The sequence below is a fragment of the Pleurodeles waltl genome, chromosome 11 (genome assembly GCF_031143425.1).
Source record: "Pleurodeles waltl isolate 20211129_DDA chromosome 11, aPleWal1.hap1.20221129, whole genome shotgun sequence".
Taxonomy (NCBI): Eukaryota; Metazoa; Chordata; class Amphibia; order Caudata; family Salamandridae; genus Pleurodeles; species Pleurodeles waltl.
Genome location: NC_090450.1, coordinates 617,085,945 through 617,109,417, shown reverse-complemented (window position 1 = coordinate 617,109,417; position 23,473 = coordinate 617,085,945). Strand labels below are relative to the sequence as shown.

The 23,473-nt window shown below is 44.8% G+C and overlaps 1 protein-coding gene across 1 annotated transcript in view; it reads left to right on the top strand.

Moving 5' to 3' along the window:
• LOC138265930 (guanylate-binding protein 1-like) overlaps positions 1-23,473 on the top strand; it is a 149,357-nt gene that overhangs the window by 91,390 nt on the left and 34,494 nt on the right. The gene's annotated exons all lie outside the window — the stretch shown is intronic.

Sequence of the window (23,473 nt, the reverse complement as noted above, 5' to 3'; positions counted from 1 at the left end):
GTATGTACTGCAATATCACATTCCAAGCAGAAATGCTTCACTTTAATTTGAGAACCTGTTGGAAAGGGATACATTTAATATGGTAATATAAATGTACGTTTACTTTCCTAGCTAATATTTAAATGGCAGAGCTTTTAGGAAAAGGATTTTAGTCTATGCTAATGTGCTGTATCTCTAAAGTGAGATATTGGGTTGTACTGAGCTACTGAGTAGTCATGTAACTCTAACACAGCATATTCTTTTTTTTATTAAGCTTTTTATTTTCAGTTTTGAAACACCTTTAATGGGACCGGAATAAATAAATTAAACAAACAAAGCACCTGTCACATTTCTTTACAATAATATACACATTTGATGATGGTGCATACAACCTATAGTTTTCTCCAGTTACATTTGTACAGCTCAGTAGGCAAGACCGAGGAAAGGCAGATTGTACAAACCAGAATTCTCCATGATATGAGCACCCCTACACCTCCTGGTATCCATGGCCGATATACCATAATGTACAATATGTGGGTGAAGACTAATCTAGTCACCCATGCAGCGTGTAGATGATTCACTGTGGCCAAGTCATTCAGCACAAACCCCAAACCGAGTATGTCCTTTGCTGCTTCGAGACACCTCCTTGCTGTTTTTTTCAGACGCACCTGCAATGCCCGTGCCCACTCCGATATCTTGCATCCATTTTCCACCTGATGAGCCTGAGCGTACCGCCGCAACAGTGTATGGCATTGTGGCAATTAGCTAATACTAACTCAAAACATACACAATTAAGCTGTTTTCCTCTATTTTCTCATTTGGGAACTATACACGGTAAACATTGTTTAGGTGTACACTGTAGTAGGGGCAGGGATGTACCATCACGCAAACTCTGCAGAATACACTCCCAGTAAGCTGAGACTACTTTGGTATATTCTGGGGAGTTTTACTGGGTCCAGGTAAAGTACGGTGAAGCACATCGAAATGTATTAGTTTAAATTGATAATTACTCGATAATTTGGAACAAGCTTTTGCCTAAGGTGCATCTGAAATAGGTTTTGCAGATCCTTTTCCCAGGACTGTTTTATCATCAAGGATTTTTTTCTTACTTATTTTTTATGTTTTCCCAGCAGTGATCCAGCCCTCGCCTATTGATAACATAGTTTTGAGGGGTAGGGAAGGTTTAGGAGCACGTAGAAAGTCCGTCCAAATCTTTCTCCAACTTGTTACTGAATCACAAATTGGAATTGCGACTACATACCGATTCAGTATTAGGAAGGGGTATGTCAAGGGCGTCCTTTCCTAATACCGAATCGCAGAAGTATGCAGGAATTTTTTGTGACCAGAATGCAGTCGCGAAACATTGCATTTTACCACCTACTTCAAGTAGGTGGTAACCCATTTGCAAATGGGAAGGGGTCCACAAGGGACCTCTTCCCCTTTGTGAATGCATGCAAAAACATTTTTAGAACAGGCAATGGTCCCATGGACCACTGCCTGCTCTTAAAAAATGAAAAGAAAACTTTTCATTTTTCTTTTTTAAATGCATCCTGTTGTCCTTCAAGGAAAACGGGATGCATTTAAAAAAAAATATTACTTTATTTAAAAGCAATCACAGACATGGTGGTTTGCTAAGCCCAGCAGGCCACCATCCCTTTTAACGATTCCCAATGGGTCGCAAATTGCGTCCAACCTCATGAATATTAAGGAGGTAGGTCGCTTTGCGACCATTAGGAAATGCAAAATGAAACTTCATGATTTTCATACATTAGAATAGCGATGACTTAATTGTGATTCACAGATAATTGCAATTAGATAATCGTAATTTAATAAAATGATACATCTCGCCCATAGAGCTTTAGGTCACATATAGGCATCAGGTAAGAACACCATTTTGTCAAGTGCAAAAAGAACAAGTGATGGACAGAATGCTGAACAATTTCAAACAGTCACCCCCAGTACAGAGATCTGGGCCTAAATCCATCATTTTTGGCCACCAATGCCATTCCAATTTGGATCCAGCCATATGCAAATGACTCTTGATCTTATTCCCCATGGGAAAAGTCCAGCCCGAACTGCCAGGCCAGGTCCTCCCTAAACTGGAAACAAGCATCCTGGGACCGATTCCAGGGTATCACTCGACTCATCAGTCAGGCTAGCTTGACTCCAGTGGCATGGGGAGCACGGGACTCACGTCTGGGCATACCCGTCCCACTTAGGGTGACTAAAAGAAAAGTGATGGACGGAATGATGAACAATGTCAAACATTAATTCCCAGTACAGAGAGCTGGGCCGAAATCCATAATTTGTCCAACATCTGTTCTTTTTGCCTTTTTTCACCCTAAGTGGGGAAGGGTATGCCCAGACGTTGGCCCCATGGTAACTGTGCCACTGGATTCAAGCCAACCTGGCTAATGAGGGGCCAAGGTACTATAGGGTTGAGCATAGGTTAATTTTGGATTTGCTTGTGTTTCACTGTGACAGGAATTGTGGTTACTGCTTGAGTAAGGTTCCACTTACCTCAACCAGTAACCCAATTTCCTACAAGTAAGTCCTCATATGTTTGAGCACAGCAGTAGTGCCATACTGAGTTAGTAATATCGTCACCTAAGTCCTTTTCCAATCTTGGCCTTACTCTCATCTTTTCTTGCATTGAACATAAGCTGGAACATTTTTGTAATAACACCTTGTGAAGTGCCATAATCATGATACGACTGAGCGCCATCAGCTGGAATGCCTTTTTTGGAAAATCAGGGTAGATGGCCTTGACAGCAGTCTGAAGTATAAGAATATATCCAGAAGTGAGATCAATCACCCTTCCTTTGACTTGTTAAAGTGTCCAGAATACTCCATCTTCATATAGCCCTCCTATTCTCGTCAACCCTGGCTGCTGCCATTGTTCATTTGCTTTTGGTTCTAGGGTGGCCGTCAGTGTTAGGCTGTCAAGCAAGAGGATGTGGGGTGAGTACAGTTTGTCTTGTCCTGCCATTTGCACTAATTTATGCCATGCATAAGTATTTTCTAATCTACTGCCACTTGCACAGAGTCTGTCTACATGATAGAAACCATGGGCATAGTGGGACTAGGCCACCAAATAATATAATTCAGGATTCAAGGCTGCAAGGCCTCCTGTAGAGTAAGGATGTGTCAATGTGTCTGAACTAATTATTGGTTGTTTATCTGCACTCATTTCAAAAGGAGAGTTCTAAAGGTCATGAAGAATTATCTAGACACTGGGAAGGTTATGTTAAGAAAATGATACAGTCATTGAGGCAAGAATACAATTTTTATGACTGCTATTCTCCCAGCTGTTGACATAGGGAGGGATTGCTGTCCGGCTAATTTCTCTTGCATTATGACTGGGGACGATCTGTAATTCTCTTGCATTACTGTTATCGGGTGTTAGAAATGGGACTCTCTAGTTAGCAGTGGCTTGCGTCCTGCCCAAATAGGGACCCTTCCTTCTAGTCAGGATAAGGGAGCTACACACCTAAAATAATCCCTGCTCACCCCCTCAGTAACTTGGCATAAGATGGCATGCTTCTCTAAGAGGCAATGTGTAAAGTGTTTGCACATTACACACAGTAATCCAGTGAAACACTACAAATTGACACCACACCCATTTTAGAAAAAAAGGCAACATTTATCTGGGTAAAACAAGACCAAAACAATAAAAATCCAACATACAGTAATGAAGATGCAAATTTGGTAAGAATCAGCTTAAAATACAGTTCCTTGAAATTGATAGCTCTGTCTGGGGCTATCATGGTGTTGTGAACAACAAATCCAACAGTTCAGGCCGACCGCGAGGTCGCAAGCCAGCAACGGTGGCGGGAAAACCCGCAAACACTACCTTGGAAATGCAGGGTTTCGTGGGCCTTGCAATGAGATCTGAAGTTGCGGCGGCATCGCAGATGTCAGTTCCGGAGGTCCGTGCAGTTGTCATCTGCCCTTGAAGTCAAAGCATTGAAAATTGAACTCCGTGAGGGTGTAGTCAGGAGCGCTGGTGTCGGGGCTGCAAAGTGCGGTGCCCACAGGTCACGATGTAGGCAGCGGCTCAGTGATGGCGTCGTGGGTGAAACCAGGGCTGCGATGTGAAGCAGGGTGATGCGATGAGTGGTGTCTACAGGTCACGGTTTAGGCAGCGTCATCATTGTTCCTGAAGCTCTGTTGTCGGTTGACCCAAGGTTGTGATGCGAAGTGGGACAGTGCTTTGTGCAGTGTCCACAGGTCACAGTGCAAGCAGCAGCGTCTGTTGACGAGGCTGGAGTCAATGCCACTGACTTTGGTGGACCAGGGCTGCGGTGTGGGACAGGGCGATGCTTCATGTACCTCACAAATGGAATCCACAGGCCACGGTGCAGGCAGCAGTGTCTATGTCAGCATGGAGCGATGTCGTTGGTGATACCAGGTCTGCGTTGTGAAGAGAGGCAATGTGACCCGCGGTACCTGTAGGTCACAGTGGAAGCAGCAGCTCGGTGACGGCATCCAGCATTATCGTCGGTGAGACCAGGGTTGTGATGTGAAGTGGGGAATGACCCAGGTGGTGCCATTGGGTCGTGGTGCAGGCAACGGTGTCAGTGACAGCATCACAGTTGCTTTTCTTCTGTTGCAGCATGAGAACGCAGTTCCCAGTGCTGTTGCAAGATGAACTTGAAGTTCTTGATGTTCTTGAGGCTTCCAGTAGGAGGCAAGTTCTACTTCAAGCCTTGGAGAAACTCTGGAAATAAGTTGAAGAAACAATAGTCAGGTCATTTCACTGCCCAAGACAGAAGCAGCAGGCCAACACAGCAAAGCATGCAGTAAAGTGGAAGTCTCCCCTGACAGCTTCTCAAGCTCTTCTTCTTGGCAGGTTCCTTAGTCCAAAAGAGTTCTAAAGTTCTGGGATCAGGGCCCCACTACTTATACTAGTTCTGACCTTTGAAGTAGGCAAACGTTAAAGGCAAGTCGTTCCTCCTCACATTTCTTTCCTGCTGTGTCCCAGACACTCTCCAAGACTTCTTTGTGCAGGACAAGTCCAGACTTGTTGAGGTGCAAGTGTCAGCTCCTCCCATCACCCTATCCCAGGAAGATCCATCAGGATATGCAAGGCACTATTAAGCTCCTTTTGTGTGACTATCTAGAGTGTATGCAGGAGGCCCCAGCTGTCAGCTACATAGATGTGGATTAAACAAGCATGCACAGAATAGTTGAGCAAGAAAATGGCAATATCACAAAACAAAATGATGGACGGAGTGTTGAAACGTTTCAAACATTCACCCCAGTCACAGATCTGGATTTAATGCATTGTTATTTTGCTTGCCACATCACCCCAGTTCGGACCCAGTCAAATGCAAATCAGTCTTGACCCCGCTCCCACTGGGAGCAGTCCAGCCCCAACTGCCAAGCCAGGTCCTCCTTTGACAGGATTCATGCATCCTAGGACCGATTTCAGGGTATCAGACTTTATCAGCCAGCCTAGCTTGAATCCAGTGGCGCAGCAAGCAAGGGACCCATATCTGGGCATACCCTATCCACTTAGGGCGCACAAAGCAATATCACAAAACAAAATGATGGAGGGAGTGTTGAAACTTTTTAAACACTCACCCACAGGCATAGATCTGGGTTCAATCCATTGTTTTTTTTTGCTTGCCACGTCAACACAGTTCAGACCCAGCCATATGCAAATCAGTCTTGACCCTGCTCCCAATGGGAGCAGTCCAGCCTGAACTGCCAAGACAGGTCCTCCCTGGACAGGATTCATGCATCCTAGGACCTGTTTCAGGGTATCACCCTTCATCAGCCAGGCTAGCTTGAATCCAGTGGCGCAGCAAGCAAGGGACCATGTCTGGGCATACCCTAGCCACTTAGGTCGCACAAGGCAATATCACAAAATAAAATGATGGATGAAGTGTTGAAACTTTTCAAACACTTACCCCCAGTCACAGATTTGGGTTTAATCCATTGTTATTTATCTTGCTACGTCACCCCAGTTTGGACCCAGCCATTTGCAAATCAGTCTTGACCTTGCTCCCAATGGGAGCAGTCCAACCCGAACTGCCAAGCCAGGTCCTCTTTGGACAGGATTCTAGCATCCTAGGACCGGTTTCAGGGTATCATCCTTCATCAGCCAGTCTATGGGGAACAGGGTGAAGACTGATTTGCATATGGCTGGATCCATACTGGGGTGGCATGGTGAGCAAAAGAACGATGGATCAAACCCAGATTTGTGACTGGGGGTAAGTGGTTGAAAAGTATCAGCACTCCTTCCATCATCCTTTTGTGTTGCTAAAGTTGCCCTGAGTGGGATGGGTATGCCCAGACGTAGGTCCCTTGCTCACTGTGCCACTGGGTTCAAGTTAGCCTGGCTAATAAAGGGTGGTAGCTTGAAACCAGTCCCAGGATGCTTGTTTCTGTTCCAGAGAGGACCTGGCCTTGCAGTTCAGGTTGGACTGATCCCAGGTGAAACAAGGTCAAGACTGATTTGTATATGGCTGGGTCCAAACTGGGGTGGCATGGTGAGCAAAGGAACAGTGGATTAAACCAAATCTGTGACTGGGGGTGAGTGGTTGAAAAGTTTAAGTACTCCGTTCATCATCCTTTTGTGTAGCTAAGCCAGAAAATGCCTACTTTCTAACGTGGCATTCTCAAACCTGCAATTTAAACACCATCTTCATTAAAAGATGTATTTTAAAATTGTGAGTTCAGAGAGCCCAAACTCCGACTTCCTGTCATCTTCCCATGGGAATCTGCACTTGAAAGGTGTTTCAAGGCAGACCTATGGAAGAGATAACCTTTTCAGTATTGAAAAACGACAGGATGTAACTTTCAGGACATGCGAAAACACATCACTACATGTCTTACCTTCTAAATTCACTGCACCCTGCCCATAGGGCATCCTGGGCCCTCCTTGGGGGTGATGTACATGCAGTAAAAGGGAAGGGTTAGGTCTGGCAAGTGGGTGCACTTGCCAGGTCGATATGGCAGTTAAAAACTGTTCACACAAACACTGCAATGGCAGATCGAGACATGGTTGTATGGCTACTACTGCGCGTGGCACAATCAGTGCTGCAGGCAAACTAGTAGCATTTGATTTACAGGCCCCAGGCACACATGGTGCACTATACTAGGCACTTACTAGTAAGTCAAATATGCCAATCATGGATAACCAATTATAATCATAATTTAAACAAGGGGCACTTGCACTTTATCACTGATCAGCAGTGGTAAAGTGCACAGAGACTAGAAACTAGCAAAAGGAAGTCCAGCATACCAGAATAACAGGAGATCAGAAAGCAAAAAGACATGGGAAACACACCCAAAAGATGTCAGGTCTAACAAATGCTCTTTGTGAATTTTACACCCTTGTACTGCGGTGAGTCCTCAGACCATAAGAATGGTAACTTGAAGTCTGGTTTAGCAGTGTTATTTGTTAACTGTATTACTATAGAATTAGTTCAGGTTACCTGGAGTCCAGCGACTCTCCTGAAGCCAAGAAATTCTCTGAGAGCAAAATATTTTATTTGGGTTGTTTGACATGTAGTACAATGTTGCCTGCATATTAGGAGATGACCTAACTTCTCCCATAGATTAATATACTGCTGTAAGTATATTTCTCTATTCTCAGGGTAAAATTTAGTGAACTGCCGGAGAATATCTTGGGGTAGTGAGTCTGTATTATGCCTATATTATTAACGATCTCCAAAATCTCACCTGTTGCTCCTCTGCGACTTTACAGTGGAGCCAAAGTTTAACTTGTCTTGCACTTCTTTCTTTTATGTCATGCCACTTCATGTTTCACCAAAAATCTAACCTTTGTCAGTTTCCTCGTGGAATGTGATTAAAGTGATATATATCTGTTCACGCAGTCCCTCGTGATGCATATTGAACTGACGTTCCTCAGCTGGATCCGCTACTCACTTGGCCTACAAGCAAGGAATATAGCATTGGGAAGCTCATGCATGTACTAGAGACTGCATGTATGTGTGCCTCTTGGAGTATTTACTACGGAGGCCCATGGATTCCATTTTGGGAAGCACAGAGCCTAGAAAACTCTAAAAAGTTTTAAGATAGAAGTGTGGACTGCAGACTTATAGAGAAGATGTGGATTGCTTGCATTCCTGGGGCTGGGTATAAAGGCTGCACGGGTAAGGAGACAGTATCGCCTGTGAGCATCAAAGGAATATTATGATTCAGGAAAGGTGATGGGCAGGGAGGCTAGTGCACAGTGTTTATGGTGGGACTCATAAGGTACTACAGGAACACAGAATTATAAAATATGAGGGGGGCTTATCCCTCTGAACTGTTGAGACATATGTCACTGGAAGCTGGCACCCAGGTGTAATACTTTGCTACATCCAAGACCTCAGCTGTGGGTCCATCAGTTCTGGTGCCACCCCTGCCGGGGCAGGCAGGCCCAATTAGTAGGCAATTTAAGGTGCCTGACACCCACAACATGAATTTCATAAGGCCAGACATTAAATCATACTTGTGTCTGGAGAGGTTATATAAAAGTAGAACCTGTGAAGGTGAAGCAGAAAATCCACTTGTAGTGAGCTGCGACAAGATCCCCACAACTTGAGGTATTGCAGCCAAGACCAGGGATCGAGGTCTTCTGCTCTTCCAGCTAGACAAGTGGACACTGTCCAAGACTCCAAGAACACTTGCCCTGAGCCTGAAGCCTGAAGTACTGACCAGCCTGCCTGCCAAACCCAGTGTGCTTTGTGAGGAGAAGGAGATCCTGGAGGGAGCAAGGAACAGCAGGGATCATGAGACATGGTGAGCCGGGTGTGAGGCCAAAGGTTCATACAGATGGACTTTGCTGTGGGACTGCCGCAGTGCACTGAGGGCTGTTTGCTTGTCCATTATAGACTGTCACCCAGGGAAATCATTGACACTCCTCCATCAAAGATGGGGAACAGCGTACCTCCCAAAGTTGGAAACAGCCAGTGATGAGAATGATCCACTATTCTACTGGGAGGCCTGCACTTCTTTATGGTTCTCCCTTCCTATCAAAACGCTGACAGGAATTTCCTGCAATACGATTGTCACTGATGTCATAGTCTGAGCTTCAAAGAGTACATCTGAATCTGAGTATATCTGAGGATCAAGGTGATAAACCCAAGCACTTGGTCACGTCCATGACAGTTCTGTAGTCTCTGTGTGCATGAAATGAGAACCTACCAACGTTTCTGGGCTCAGCTCCCTATGATGCGCTGAGGACCTCAAGTTGTTCTGCTGGGCACGGCCCAGTGTGCCATCCTCTCTGACTACCACTTTCAAATTCTGTCTTGAGGATCCATTGTCTTGTTCAACCTCTAGCCCGCAGTCCAGTTAGGTAGCGCCACCTGGGTGCTCCAGGCACTGACTCGACAAGGCTACCTCCGTGGTCTGATTAACGTTTCCAGTCAGTCCCAAACGTCAGGAGAAATTAAGAAATGAGAGCTGCCCTCATGTATGAAACACAGTTTCACCCAAAACAGCAAGATATATTAAACATTCATAACCCATAGCGTTTGTCTTATGATCTGAAAAAACTTTCTGAGTTTTGTGACCTTTCGCATGTCATCAGGGAGCAATCTGACTGTCTTATCCCCAAACCTTATATCTCCAACTCTCCTGATATGCTGAAGTATAAGGTCTTAGCAGCATTCATCACTCGGGTGGCTCCCAAAGGCCTCCACGACTTGGCAGGGAGGGATACAGCATAAGCTATGATCCATCTCAGCAGCAGGTGGGGTTATCCCACCCTCCGAAGGTGAGCAAGGCACAGGCTGCTCCAGTCCAGTTCCTCCTATCGCAGTGGTCACAAGCCTAAGCACAAACCCTGTAGCAGGCCCCCACCATAAGGATCAGCAGGTTCAGCCACACACATTAGACATCCTCAGGGCTCAGCAGTTCCGGGGACAAGGAGCTCTGCATCAGTTGCAGCCAGTTTGCTGAGTATGGTGCAAATCCCCATAGGGAGGCACTTTATGCCACTTGCACTCCAGGCTCAGCAGCAGATACTGTTGTCTCCAGCCTCCGAGGGAGTGCAAGGCACTGTCTCCTCCAATGAAACTCCTCTTCTGGGTTCAGCAACACCAGGGGTGCAACGCTCTGCACCAGACTACACCAGTCTAAGTACAGCACACCATATTCAGGCACAGCACAGGTCTTGTGTCATCTGTCAGGGTATAACCTTCGGGCAGGCCTCGCTGGGGTGAACAATTTGATCCTCCTCTCCAATCTGAGCCTTGCCAGTTCCTGGTACACCATTACTTCTGGTAGAACCTATTACTGTGTAATTTCCTCAAACAAGAACCGGGTGAGGTAGGATTATGATGGACCGCATCTGGAGCACCGACTCAGTGCATCTTGCCGGTCATGATGTTAGGTAATGACCAGACACAGCTTTTTAAACTTTAATGTGATACAGTTACTGAGTAGATTACCTGGCATGATACCAAAGATTAACTTTTAATTGAACTCCTATATAACCATACATAATCATACAAATGCACAACTCTCTTGCATTCTTAACTGCTGAGCATCTGCTGTGAGACTTGCAGATCAAAGATTCAAATCATAGCAGTGATTGATAAAAGACACTTAATGAGAAACGCCATGTTTACGTCTTTATTAACGTTCCCTTATGAGTAGTGTGCACCTGACTTTAGGAAACAGAAGAGAACAGTATGCATTCTTTGAGTGAGCCAGATTTGGAGCACAGTGCTGAAGCAGTTCGTAAGTTATAAAGGTCCCAAAACTTTTGGCTTTTGTAGATATAACCTGAGATTTCCGAAAGAAATGTTTTTCTGTGTGCTAACTCTGAAACTGCAGAGGCTTTTGCTTCTTTCAATGTCGTTTCTAGGTTTGGGCAATTCTTGTCCAGCCTTTGTGGAACTATTAGCAAAAAGTAATTGCCTGAGACTCATCCTTCAACTGTTAATATATCTGTGTGAGAAATTGGGGTACTAGTTGAGGGGGTTGAGAAACCCACCTCAAATAATCCCCAAAATCCTTACCAGGGTGAATTTTTAAAGTCACTATATTAACTTGAGTTGAAACCCCTTGTAGCTATAGGACAGAGCAGACAGACTTAATTTAGAGGCAGTGTGTAAAATATTTTTGCTGTTCTCCAACAGCAATAAAGTCAAAATACAACCCAAGAAAAGTAACAAACTAATTTAGAGAAATAGAGTAAACTGTAGTGAACAAAACAACACCAGAAAAAGAATCAATTCGTAGAAGCAGAGTTATGAAGTTTTAAAATTTGAATTTAAAAATAGCACCAAAACGCATTAAGTACCAAACTACGGTCATCTGGTTACCCTTAATCTGGACTAGGGTAATTTTTAAGGCTGACTGCAATGGAACACAGGTCGGATAGAAAGATTGAGTTTGTTCTGGTGTAAAAGTTACCTCCCAATGTCGACGGCCTTCCTCAGGAGCACACAGTGAAGAAAAGGGTTGTGGTCAACTAACCCAGGCCTCTAGAAGGAGACTTCAGAGAAGTGCTGAGTTTTGGTCGGAAAAGCTCCAGGTGAAGAATTTCAACTTTCCTGCTCAAGAAGCCATTGTTGTTGATCAGGTTTTTAAGACAGTGGAATCAAGGGAACTTCTGGATGGAGAATGTAGGAGGAGCTTCAGCTGAGTCAGACGTTGCGGCTATGTACCCTCATGATATCCACTGGGCAGGATGATCCCGGTTCTCCTGATGGTTGTACCTGGCAAAGTTGAAAGAAAGTTTATAAGTCCCATGTTTTCAGGAGGACTATATGACACAAGCTAGGGTTCCAAGACCTCGGGGACAGCAATTATAGTTCAGGACACACTCCAGCTGTGGCCAGTAGCAAGGTCCAGGCATGAATGTAATTTAGGGTTCATCATGGCTCGCAGTTGCGACCCCTGGCCTCAGAGGTGGGAAAATGTGTGCCTGGAAAACAGAGGCAGCTCGTCCTCATTGACGACGGTGAGGGCCTTCTTTCCTGGTTTTCTGTCAAATATTTACCATCCAAATAGTGGATAATATTAATCACTATTAGTGTAACACAAAACAAATGAAATACAATTAGCTGAAATATGACCCATTCTGGCATGTAAGGTAAGTAAAAAATGATTTTAAATGTATTTTGTGTGCATGCTTGCGGGTGAGTGTGTGTTTATGTGAAAGAGTGTATTTGTATGTGTATGTGTAAGCAAGTGTATGTGTGAGTCAAAGTAAAGGTCAAATGGTGTGGCGTGTGATGTCACTTCCGCTACCCCTGGCATTGTGGTGACTTGACACCTATGGCTCCAGGCCAGGTTCAGTTGGAACTAGTCAGCAGGGAATGCAGGGGAGAGGCTTCTTCAAGCTTGTCATGTCCCTGTAGCTCAAACAGGAGGTCATCGTTATGGCCCTTGAAGTCACTTGTGGGGTCCTGGGTACAGGGGAAGCAGGTCCATTGTTATCAAGTCTTTAGACAGTATGGCATTCCTTTGATTAATCTCCCTCAAGTCCATTGGTGTTCTGAGGAGGGTACTGTGGGTGGCATATTTATGCCCAGTTTCTGTTATACCCGGAACTGGTGCCTCAGGTTATAGTGCTGTGAATGCTGTCAGGAGTATGGCGGCATACTCCATTAGAGTGTTACATACAGTACCTACGAGGAAGAACCAGTACCTCCATCTGTATCAATCTCTTGCTGATTGTTGGAAGCAACGCTGCTATAATGTGAACGGGAGTCAAGTCGTCGTCAGTGGGGGCAAGCTATAAACCCCATGAGCATTAGCAAGCCTCTGCTTCCTCGCTTTGAGGTAAGGATGCCATGAACTGGAACTGCCTAAAAAGCACTTAAGACCCAATCACAGAGCAGATTATTCCATTTAATCTGGAGCTGGGAGGAGAAACCTTGTTGGAGAACATCAGTACCAGAGTGGTAAAGATGTACATGCACCATCTCCCTTCAGTTGGAGGCACTCCTTGTTCACACAGTTTATTTGCATTTTTCTTGACTTTAGTTGGTGTTCCTTGGCTGGAGGGGTTTATCAGGCCATGGGGTTTAACCACTGTCAGTTCTTCTGCTGGAGCAGGAAGAACTACATGGTTAGCCCTGGTAGTGGGCTGCATAGTTTTCTTGGTGCAATGCTGGTTGCAGGGTAATTTACCTTGGGACGTTGAGGCGAAGAGTTCTCTTCATTCTGGGCAATACTGTTGAGACTTTCTACTATTGCTTGATGTTCCATGGTGCAGCACTCTGTGACAGTAACAGGGTATTGGCTCAATTCAAGTATTGATGATATATATGTGCGATGGCATGTGTAGCTGCAAATACACATGCTATGCATACCGTCTGCCATCTATTGTTGGGCTCATAGTGTTACAAGTTATTTTTCTTCGAAGAAGTGTTTTCGAGTCACAGGATCGAGTGACTCTTCCTCTTCGGCTCCATTGCTCATGGTCATCGACTCCATGTTAGATTGTTTTCTTTCCGCCATCGGGTTCGGACGTGTTTTCTTTCGCTCCGATAGTTCGAGTTTGAAAAGTTTAAAAACTCTCTAATTCTCGTCGGTATTGTTTCGGTCACGTTCCATCTCCTATCGACACTTCGGTACCGTCGGGTCAAACATCTTTATTCGCCCTTCGGGGCGCCCGCGCCCAACTCAGGCCTGGTCGGGCCAACCTCATGGTAGCCTCATGGACCGGACCCCATTCTGCTTTTGTCCTCGGTGCCACGCTAAATTTCCCTACACAGACCAGCATCTTGTCTGTAATCTCTGACTTTCCCCAGACCATCAGGAAGAAAATTGCGAGGCCTGCAGATCCTTCCGCTTCAAGAAAAGGCACTGAGGCAGAAGAGCACAGAGATTCAAGATGGCATCCAAGAGCACCTAACGTCTCGACATCTAAGAGGAGGAGATCATGCAGACGGCTGTCTCAGTTCGAGGATCCAACTCCGAGCAGGAGTCTGAGGAGGACAGACCGGTCACGGCAGGACAGCATGTGAGGTCGCCTGCCCCTGTCCCAGCCAAGCCCAAACATAAGGCCTTGGGAATGCCACTGCCAGAAGGCCATGGCTCGACCCGAAAAAGGTCCTTCGGTGACCAACCCACAACTTCAGCACTGAAAAAGGCCACGCCACCCAAGCCATCAGACTAGAGCCGAGGCTCTGTCTTCGAGCCCATCAAACATCGATCCTTCGAGTCGAAACCTCGAGAATCATTTTCGGAGCCGAGGCCATCCTTGACCCTGACTTTTTCGATACCGAAAAAACACAGTTTTGGAGCCGAAAAAGCCAGTTTACACGGAGGAACATGGACTTTCACAAGCTCTCAAAGAAAGCCATAAACTTACTGAGGAACACCCACAAATGGAGGCAATGGATGAAAGGCAAGCCAGGATTCACATCCATAAAGAGACTGGCAGAATTTTAACAGCACCTCCTCTAAAACCAAAGAGGAAATTAGCCTTTTAGAAAGAATTGGACACTGCTCAGCCTCCAGCTAAAGTGCCAAGAACCAAAGAGAAACCTCCACCTCCTCAATTTTGTCCATTTCAGTCACCTCCTCACTCTCCTCATTTACTTATCTCACCCCCTATTAGTCCTACACCTATGCAATCACCAGAACACTCATTCGATTCGCAGCAGGACAATGTGAATCCATGGGATCTTTATGATCCAGACCCTATTCCAAACAACCCAGATTGCTATCCCTCTAAGCCATCACCACCAGAGGACAGTACAGACTACACTCAGGTCATAGCTAGGGCGTCATCCTATCACAATGTCGCCATGCATACTGAGCCGTTAGAGGATGACGTCCTTTTTAATACACTTTCCTCTACACATGCAACTTATCAGTCGCTTCTGATGCTCCCCGGCATGTTAAAGCATGCTGACCAAATATTCAAGGAGCCAGTTAAAACTAGAATATTTACTCCTAGGGTGGAACAAAATATAAGCCACCTCCCTCTGATCCTGTCTTTATCACACAACAGTTGCCTCCAGACTCCGTAGTGGTAAGCGCAGCCAGGAAAAGAGCAAACTTGCAGTCATCAGGGGAAGCACCCCCACCAGTCAAGGAGAGTAGGAAGTTTGATGCTGCGGGGAAAAGGTGGCATCTCAAGCAGCCCACTGGGATGAGATGAAAGACATAATACAATATCTCCCCAAGAAACAACAGAAGAGGGCACAACAAATAGTAGAGGTACGGCGAGCCATCACCAATAACCTAGACTCTGCTGATCCAGCAGCTAGAACCATAAACACTGCTGTAACTATAAGAAGACACGCATGGCTTAGGTCTTCAGGATTTAAGCCTGAAATACAACTGGCTGTCCTCAATATGCCGTTTAACCAAAAACAACTTTTTGGCCCAGAGGTAGATACAGCGATTGAAAAAATGAAAAAAGATTCTGACACAGCAAAAGCCATGGGTGCTTTGTATACTACGCAATACAGGGGATCCTTTTGTAAGCCCCAATACAGAGGTGGAAAGTGGCCTTCCTAATCGCAATTACTTCATTGCGAAGAGTTAGTGAAATTCAAGCTTTCACAATTCAAGAACCGTTCATACAAGTACACAAACATAAAGTCGTACTACGAACTAACCCTAAAGTTCTTCCAAAAGTTGTATCACCTTTTCATATCAATCAAAAAGTGGAACTACCAGTCTTCTTCCCACAGCCAGATTCTGTGGCAGAAAGAGCCCTGCATACATTAGATATTGAAAGAGCCCTAATGTATTTCATAGATAGAACTAAATCATTTAGAAAGACTAAACAGGTATTTGTGGCTTTCCAAAAACCACATACTGGTAACCCCATTTCAAAACAAGGTTTAGCAAGGTGGATAGTAAAATACATCCAAACATGTTACCTTAAAGCTAAAAGGCAGCTCTTAGTTGCACCTAAAGCACATTCCACAAGGAAAAAAGGAGCTACAATGGCTTTCTTAGGAAATATACCAATGGCTGAAATTTGTAAAGCAGCTACTTGGTCAACACCACATACATTTACCAAACATTACTGTGTAGATGTGTTAGCTACGCAGCAAGCCACAGTAGGACAAGCTGTACTAAGAACATTATTTCAAACAACTTCAACTCCTACAGGCTAACCACCGCTTTTATGGGAGGAAAGAACTGCTTGGTAGTCTATGCATAGCATGTATATCTGCAGCTACACATGCTATTGAATGGAATATGTCACTTAACCAGTGTACATCTGTTCGTGGCATGTTCCACTGCAGATTCACATGCACCCCCCACCTCCCTGGGAGCCTGTAGCAGTTTAAGTTCAACATTTACTTGTACATATGTATATATATATATTCCATTTGCATGGACATCTCTTTTCTTTATACTCTATCACTCCTACCTTACCCTCTGCGGGAAAACAATCTAACATGGAGTCAATGCCCAAGCGCAATGGAGCCGAAGAGGAGGAGTCACTCGATCCCATGACTCGAAAACACTTCTTTGAAGAAAAACAACTTGTAACACTCCGAGCCCAACACTAGATGGCAGACAGTATGCATAGCATGTGAATCTGCAGCGGAACATGCCACGAACAGATGTACACTGGGTAAGTGACATTTTCCATATATATTTTCTGATGAATACACTTTTTTCGCAAATCAGTAATTATAACTGAGTGATAGCCAGTAAAAGTATATCTTGCAAATGCTGAATTGGGAAACAGAGAACACTTACCATGAAGTGCTATGTTTAGAATAAGTGCATCAAACCTGGAAACCTTGAATAATATATGTTCTTGTTTTGCAAATTAACAGGGGTTCATTGAGGTTCATCAGACTGATTGTTCTCCTGTGATGTATGGCGCTCCCCTTTTGCTGGTGGATACTGTTGAACGCTTGTTCTTATTTGCACATCAGGAAATAGTGGTACATAAGTAAAGGATGTGCTGCAACATTCTCCCCCCCTATTAGTATCACAGCAAGACGTTCTATGGAACAGTAGAAACCTTGAATGAATTATGCATACTACCCCACAGGTTCCAAAGTCAGAGTTCTTGGTGTTACAGATGAACATATTATCCTATGTATTAGGATTTAAATGAGGACCGGTATTATTGTGACCCAGGGAATCTTACTGTCTGTATTTTCGCTTCCCTACCTTCCCTCACTAGATATCCTCAAACCTCTGTGCTTTCACAACTGTCAGAGTTTAGGTTATTGAAGGGTGGACCCTATTGACCATTAAACCAATCCTGAGGATTCAAGGTAAATATACTGACAGTTTAAGTCTATGGGTGGGGGCAGCCTCTGGCCACTCCATAACCAATAGGGTAAAACCTCCTATGGGTGACCCTACCTTTTTTGCAGCACTTCCTGTGTGATTTACTGAAACCCATCCCACCACAGCACTCTTCCCTCGCCTAAAACCAATACGGAAGAGCATTTTGTTCTCTGTGTAGAGCTCCTGTGCCCAACTCGGAGGTATGGCTAGGAAATGAGCAACCTCTCCTCTGTGGTCACTCCAAACCAGTTCTGGAGGCAGCTCCTTTCCCACAGCACCTAGTGCCTGACTGGCTGTGGAGACAAAGGGGGAGGCAGCCCCATGTGTTAGCTACGCCTTCTTGTAACAGGTTAGGCCCCTTTAAATTTAATTAAGTTCATGAGCACAGCCCTGATGCTCAGCCTGCCAGATAAACAGAACGACCCTCCCCCGCCATACTCAAGGCCTTTGTCTCAACTCTAGGAGCAAGTTTGTACTCAAGGAAGCTCCTGGGTGACAGTTGGAAGCTCATGCAAATGGACTTCTAGAGACTTTAGCCAGGCAGCAGGTAACTTTTCTAAAGGTACCTATTCTAAAATATTTATTACAAAGCCACCTTTGCCAATGACTTTGGAATGTAATAATTAAAAAAAAACAAAAATATATCTCTTTCATTACCTGAAAAAGGAAAATTAAATGTGATACTGCATCTCAGTGTTATCCTATGGAACAGCTAAAGTCAAAATAGCTTGAGTTTTTTTTTTTTACTGTTTTGACATATTTAACCATAAACCAACACATGTCCTACATTTAAATACCATGAACCCTGACTTATGTGCTTTTAAAGCCAACTTAGGTGAGACATATTAATATTTCAAGTTTAGGCCTGTCAAAACGGGTTACTTTGGCAGGTCGAATTTGCATTTTAACCTTTCTCAGCCAGTCTGCTGGTGGCCGGCCTGCAGTCATGTTTACATTGTCACTGTAGAAGAGGGCACAATGAGTGCTGCATTATACTTGTGATCTTTAACCCCTTCGCTGCCAGGCCTTTTCCCCCTCAGGTGCCAAGCCTTTTTTTGGCTATTTGGGGCAGTTCGTGCCTAGGCCCCCATAACGTTTTCTCCACATAAGCTACCCATGCCAAATTTGCGTCCTTTTTGTCCAACATCCTAGGGATTCTAGAGGTACCCAGACTTTGTGGGTTCCCCTGAAGGAGGCCAAGAAATTAGCCAAAATACAGTGAAAATTTCGTTTTTTTAAACAAAATGGGAAAAGGCTGCAGAAGAAGGCTTGTGTTTTTTTTCCCTGAAAATGGCATCAACAAAGGGTTTGCGGTGCTAAAATCACCAGCCTCCCAGCATTCAGGAACAGGCAGACTTGAATCAGAAAACCCAATTTTTCAACACAATTTTTACATTTTACTGGGACATACCCCATTTTTACGATTTTTTTGTGCTTTCAGCCTCCTTCCAGTCAGTGACAGAAATGGGCATGAAACCAATGCTGAATCCCAGAAACCCAAACATTTCTGAACAGTAGACAAAATTCTGAATTCAGCAGGGGGTAATTTGTGTAGATCCTACAAGGCTTTCCTACAGAAAATAACAACTGAGATAAAACAAATATTGAAATTGAGGTGAAACAAACTGCAAATTTTCTCTACGTTTTACTCTGTAACTTTTGCCTGCAACATCAGATTTTTGAAAGCAATATACTGTTACGTCTGCTGGACTCTTCTGGCTGCGGGGATATATAGGACTTGTAGGTACATCAAGAACCCTTGGTAACCATAGTCAATAAATGAGCTGCACCCTGCAGTGGGTTTTCATTCTTTACTGGGTATACAGCAATTAATTTGCTGAAATATAAAGAGTGAAAAATAGGTATCAAGAAAACCTTTGTATTTCCAAAATGGGCACAAGATAAGGTGTTGAGGAGCAGTGGTTATTTGCACATCTCTGAACTCCGGTGTGCATACTAGCATGTGAATTACAGGGCATTTCTCAAATAGACATCTTTTTTACACACTCTCTTATATTTGGAAGGACAAAATGTAGAGAAAGACAATGGGCAATAACACTTGTTTTGCTATTCTATGTTCCCCCGCGTCTCCCGATAAAAATGGTACCTCACTTGTGTGGGTAGGCCTAGCGCCTTCGACAGGAAATGCCCCAAAACCCAACATGGACACATCACATTTTTCCACAGAAAACAGAGGTGTTTTTTGCAAAGTGCCTACCTGTGGATTTTGGTCTCTAGCTCAGCCGGCACCTAGGGAAACCTACCAAACCTGTGCATTTTTGATAACTAGAGACCTAGGGGAATCCAAGATGGGGTGACTTGTGGGGCTCTCACCAGGTTCTGTTACCCAGAATCTTTTGCAAATCTCAAAATGTGGCTAAAAAACACTTTTTCCTCACATTTCGGTGACCGAAAGTTCTGGAAACTGAGAGGAGCCACAAATTGCCTTTCACCCAGCATTCCCCCAAGTCTCCCAATAAAAATTATACCACACTTGTGTGGGTAAGCCTAGTGCCCGCAACAGGAAATGCCCCAAAACACAATGTGGACATATCACATTTTTCCACAGAAAACAGAGGTGTTTTTTGCAAAGTGCCTACCTGTAGATTTTGGCCTCTAGATCAGCCGGCATCTAGGGAAACCTACCAAACCTGTGCATTTTTGAAAACTAGAGACCTAGGGGAATCCAAGATGGGGTGACTTGTGGGGCCCACACCAGGTTCTGTTACCCAGAATCCTTTGCAAACCTCAAAATTTGGCTTAAAAAACACTTTTTCCTCACATTTCGGTGACAGAAAGTTCTGGAATCTGAGAGGAGCCACAAATTTCCTTCCACCCAGTGTTCCCCCAAGTCTCCCAATAAAAATGATACCTCACTTGTGTGGGTAGGCCTAGTGCCCGCGACAGGAAATGCCCCAAAACACAACGTGGACACATCACATTTTTCTACAGAAAACAGAGGTGTTTTTTGCAAAGTGCCTACCTGTAGATTCTGGCGTCTAGCTTAGCCGGCACCTAAGGAAACCTACCAAACCTGGGCATTTTTGAAAACTAGAGACCGAGGGGAATCCAAGATGGGGTGGCTTGTGGGGCTCTCACCAGGTTCTGTTACCCAGAATCCTTTGCAAACCTCAAAATGTGGCTAAAAAAACACTTTTTCCTCACATTTCGGTGACAGAAAGTTCTGGAATCTGAGAGGAGCCACAAATTTCCTTCCACCCAGCGTTCCCCCAAGTCTCCTGATAAAAATTATACCTCACTTGTGTGGGTGGGCCAGGTGCCTGCAACAGAAAAAGGCCACAAACTTGTAGAGATTGAGAGGATAGCACAGCGAGGTGATAAGCATATATTCTTCTTTCATACATCTTTAGGCTGACTCTGCTTTGGGGACCCACACAAGTGAAGTGTCATTTTACTTGGGAGACTGAGGGGAACGCTGGGGAATAGGATTCTTCTGCTGGAGCGGTGATCGTACAAAGAAAAGTCAGGAAAGTATGCTTTTTCAAGCAAATTTTGCAGTTTGCAGAGAAGTCTGGGTAAGAAAATGTTGGGGGATCCACACAAGCCACACCTCCCTGGACTCCTTGGGGTGTCTAGTTCTAAAAAATGTCTGGGTTTGGTAGGTTTCCCTAGATTAAGGCTACACCCAGGACCAAAAACATAGGTGCCTCCTCCCCCCCAAACAAAGGTAGTTTTGTAATATATCATTTTGATGTGTCCATATATGTCTGTGATGTGCCAAACACTAACATTGTGAAAAGAAACGCACTTAGGTTATGTGAAAAAGACCCCTCACCCACCAACCAAGTTGGTGGCATGCTTCATCATTGGGGTCCCACCTGAGACACCTAGCGTGTCACAAGTGTGCTGCGACGCCTGATTACAGCGGAGCAGGTTTTTTATATTTTACCACACATACTGATTGGATTTGGTACGAGGGTGAGTGATGCTTCAGTAGATCAAATTTTATTAAGAAGAGATTTCACAAAAGTGATATGCACTGTTAATAACTGAAATGCCAAAACACTGAACCAATGACTCACAGCTCGTGAGCTGTAAAGCCACGGCAAGGCACCAACCGCTTTACAGTCCATTCACACACCTTTCATACATGACATGCACAAGACCATTCACGCCGCCAGCCACGGGCCCAGCACATTACAACACTCGCATCGACAGACAGCGCCACTCAAGGGCCCATCACTTTCATACGACCACATGCCTGATACAGCAATCACACCAGCTGATGAGTGTGTGGACTGGCGTTTGGCTGGCACCGCCAGCCAAGCGCCACCCCATGCACACCACCAGCCAAGCACCACCCCACGCACACCGCCAGCCAAGCACCACCACAAGCACACCACCAGCCAAGTGCCACCCCATGGACACCGCCAGCCAAGTGCCACCCCAAGCACACCGCCAGCCAAGCGCCACCCCATGCATACCACCAGCCAAGCACCACCCCACCCATACCGCCAGCCAAGCGCCACCCCAAGCACACCGCCAGCCGAGCGCCACCCCACGCACACCGCCAGCCTATCGCCACCCCACCCATACTGCCAGCCAAGCGCCACCCCATGCACACCGCCATCACTGTTTTTCTTTTTATAAACAACAAAGAAACCACTAACTAATTATAAAATAAGTACAAAACTACAAACACAAAAGCTCTAACTAAATACATGACAGTAATGCCAACCGTGAAACTGAACATATGAAAATATAAAATAGGCAGTTTACGCTCACAGTATTTCCCAAAAATGTATCTTGGTGTGGTAACTTCTAAAACAGCCGGCCACACACAGCCCAGGCTTTGAAGGGCAATCGGGGCAGTACATCCGGCTCTCCCTCTGGATACCTCTTTGGGCACATACTCTACATTTCTTTGTGGGCAAGTGTTTTTTGGGAGTGGGAGGAATGTGATCTGGAAAGTGCCGATCTTTCAATCTAGCCACATCCTCCACCACTGCTACTCTAGAAACTCTTGCCTGTTCCACCACAATAAGGCTCTCTATCACTACTCCTGAAATTTAACAAATTTCATCCTTGACTCAGGGAAACAATCCTTGAACACAATAAAAGCATTAAAAGTTGCCAAATGAAAGAAATGTAGGGCCAACTTTTTATACCACATGTAAGACTTTCGAAGAGCAGTGTAAGGTTCTAACCTCTGATCTACTCTATCAACACCACCCATGTGCCTATTGTAGTCCAAAATGCACGCAGGTTTGTACACTTCTGCAACCTGACCCCAAACAGTCACATGGGAAGTACTCTCATCATGGATTGTAGATAGCATGTACACATCCCTCCTGTCTGAAAATTTCAGAGCTAGCAGCTCATTATTCTGCAAGGCACTGCACTGTCCCCTCTCAAGTTTTTTACAGACAAGCTCCCTTGGATAGCCTTTCCGGTTAGAACGGATTGTGCCACAAGCAACAGTGTCCACTCTAAACAACTCCTTGAACAACTGCACTCCAGTGTAGAAATTATCTACGTACAAATGGTGACCTTTATTAAACAGTAGTCTACCAAGTTACCACACTTTTTTGCTAACTCCAAAAGTGGCCGGACAACCAGGAGGGTCAATACTGGAATCCCTACCAGTGTAGACCCAAAAATTATACACGTATCCAGTACTGCTTACTGACAGCATATACAATTTAATCCCATACCATGCCCTCTTACTAGGAATGTACTGCTTAAAAACTAAACGCCCCTTGAAAAGGACCAAAGACTCGTCCACACTTATCTCTTTACCTGGAACATAGACCTCTGAAAACTGATCTACAAAATGATCAAGGACAGGCCTAATCTTAAAAAGACGGTCACAATCAGGATGATCTTGTGGCAAGGCTAAAGCATTGTCTACAAAATGCAGCATACGAAGAAGAAACAAATAGCGATTACGTGCCATAGTTGCAGGAAATATAGCCGTTGCCATCAAGGGACTAGTAGACCAATAAGAAGCCAGTGACAGCTTCCTGATCAACCCCATCAAAAAAGTCAAACCTAAAAACTTTTTCATCTCTTCCAGATATGTGGGAACCCACTGAGTAGCTCTAGACTGAGGCCTAAGTCTGGCAGCGTTGTCCCTCAAAATTGCTCTGCATACAAATTAGTTTGCTCCACAATCTCTTCCACAAATACATTGTCCATAAAGAAGTGAAAGAAATGGACAGGCCAAAAGTTTTCCGTATTGACTCTACACCCTGGGAGACCAGTAAATGCAGGTAACTGTGGCTGCTCCATGTTTGGGGCAATCCAGGTGTCAGGTCTTCTAATGGGAAACCCT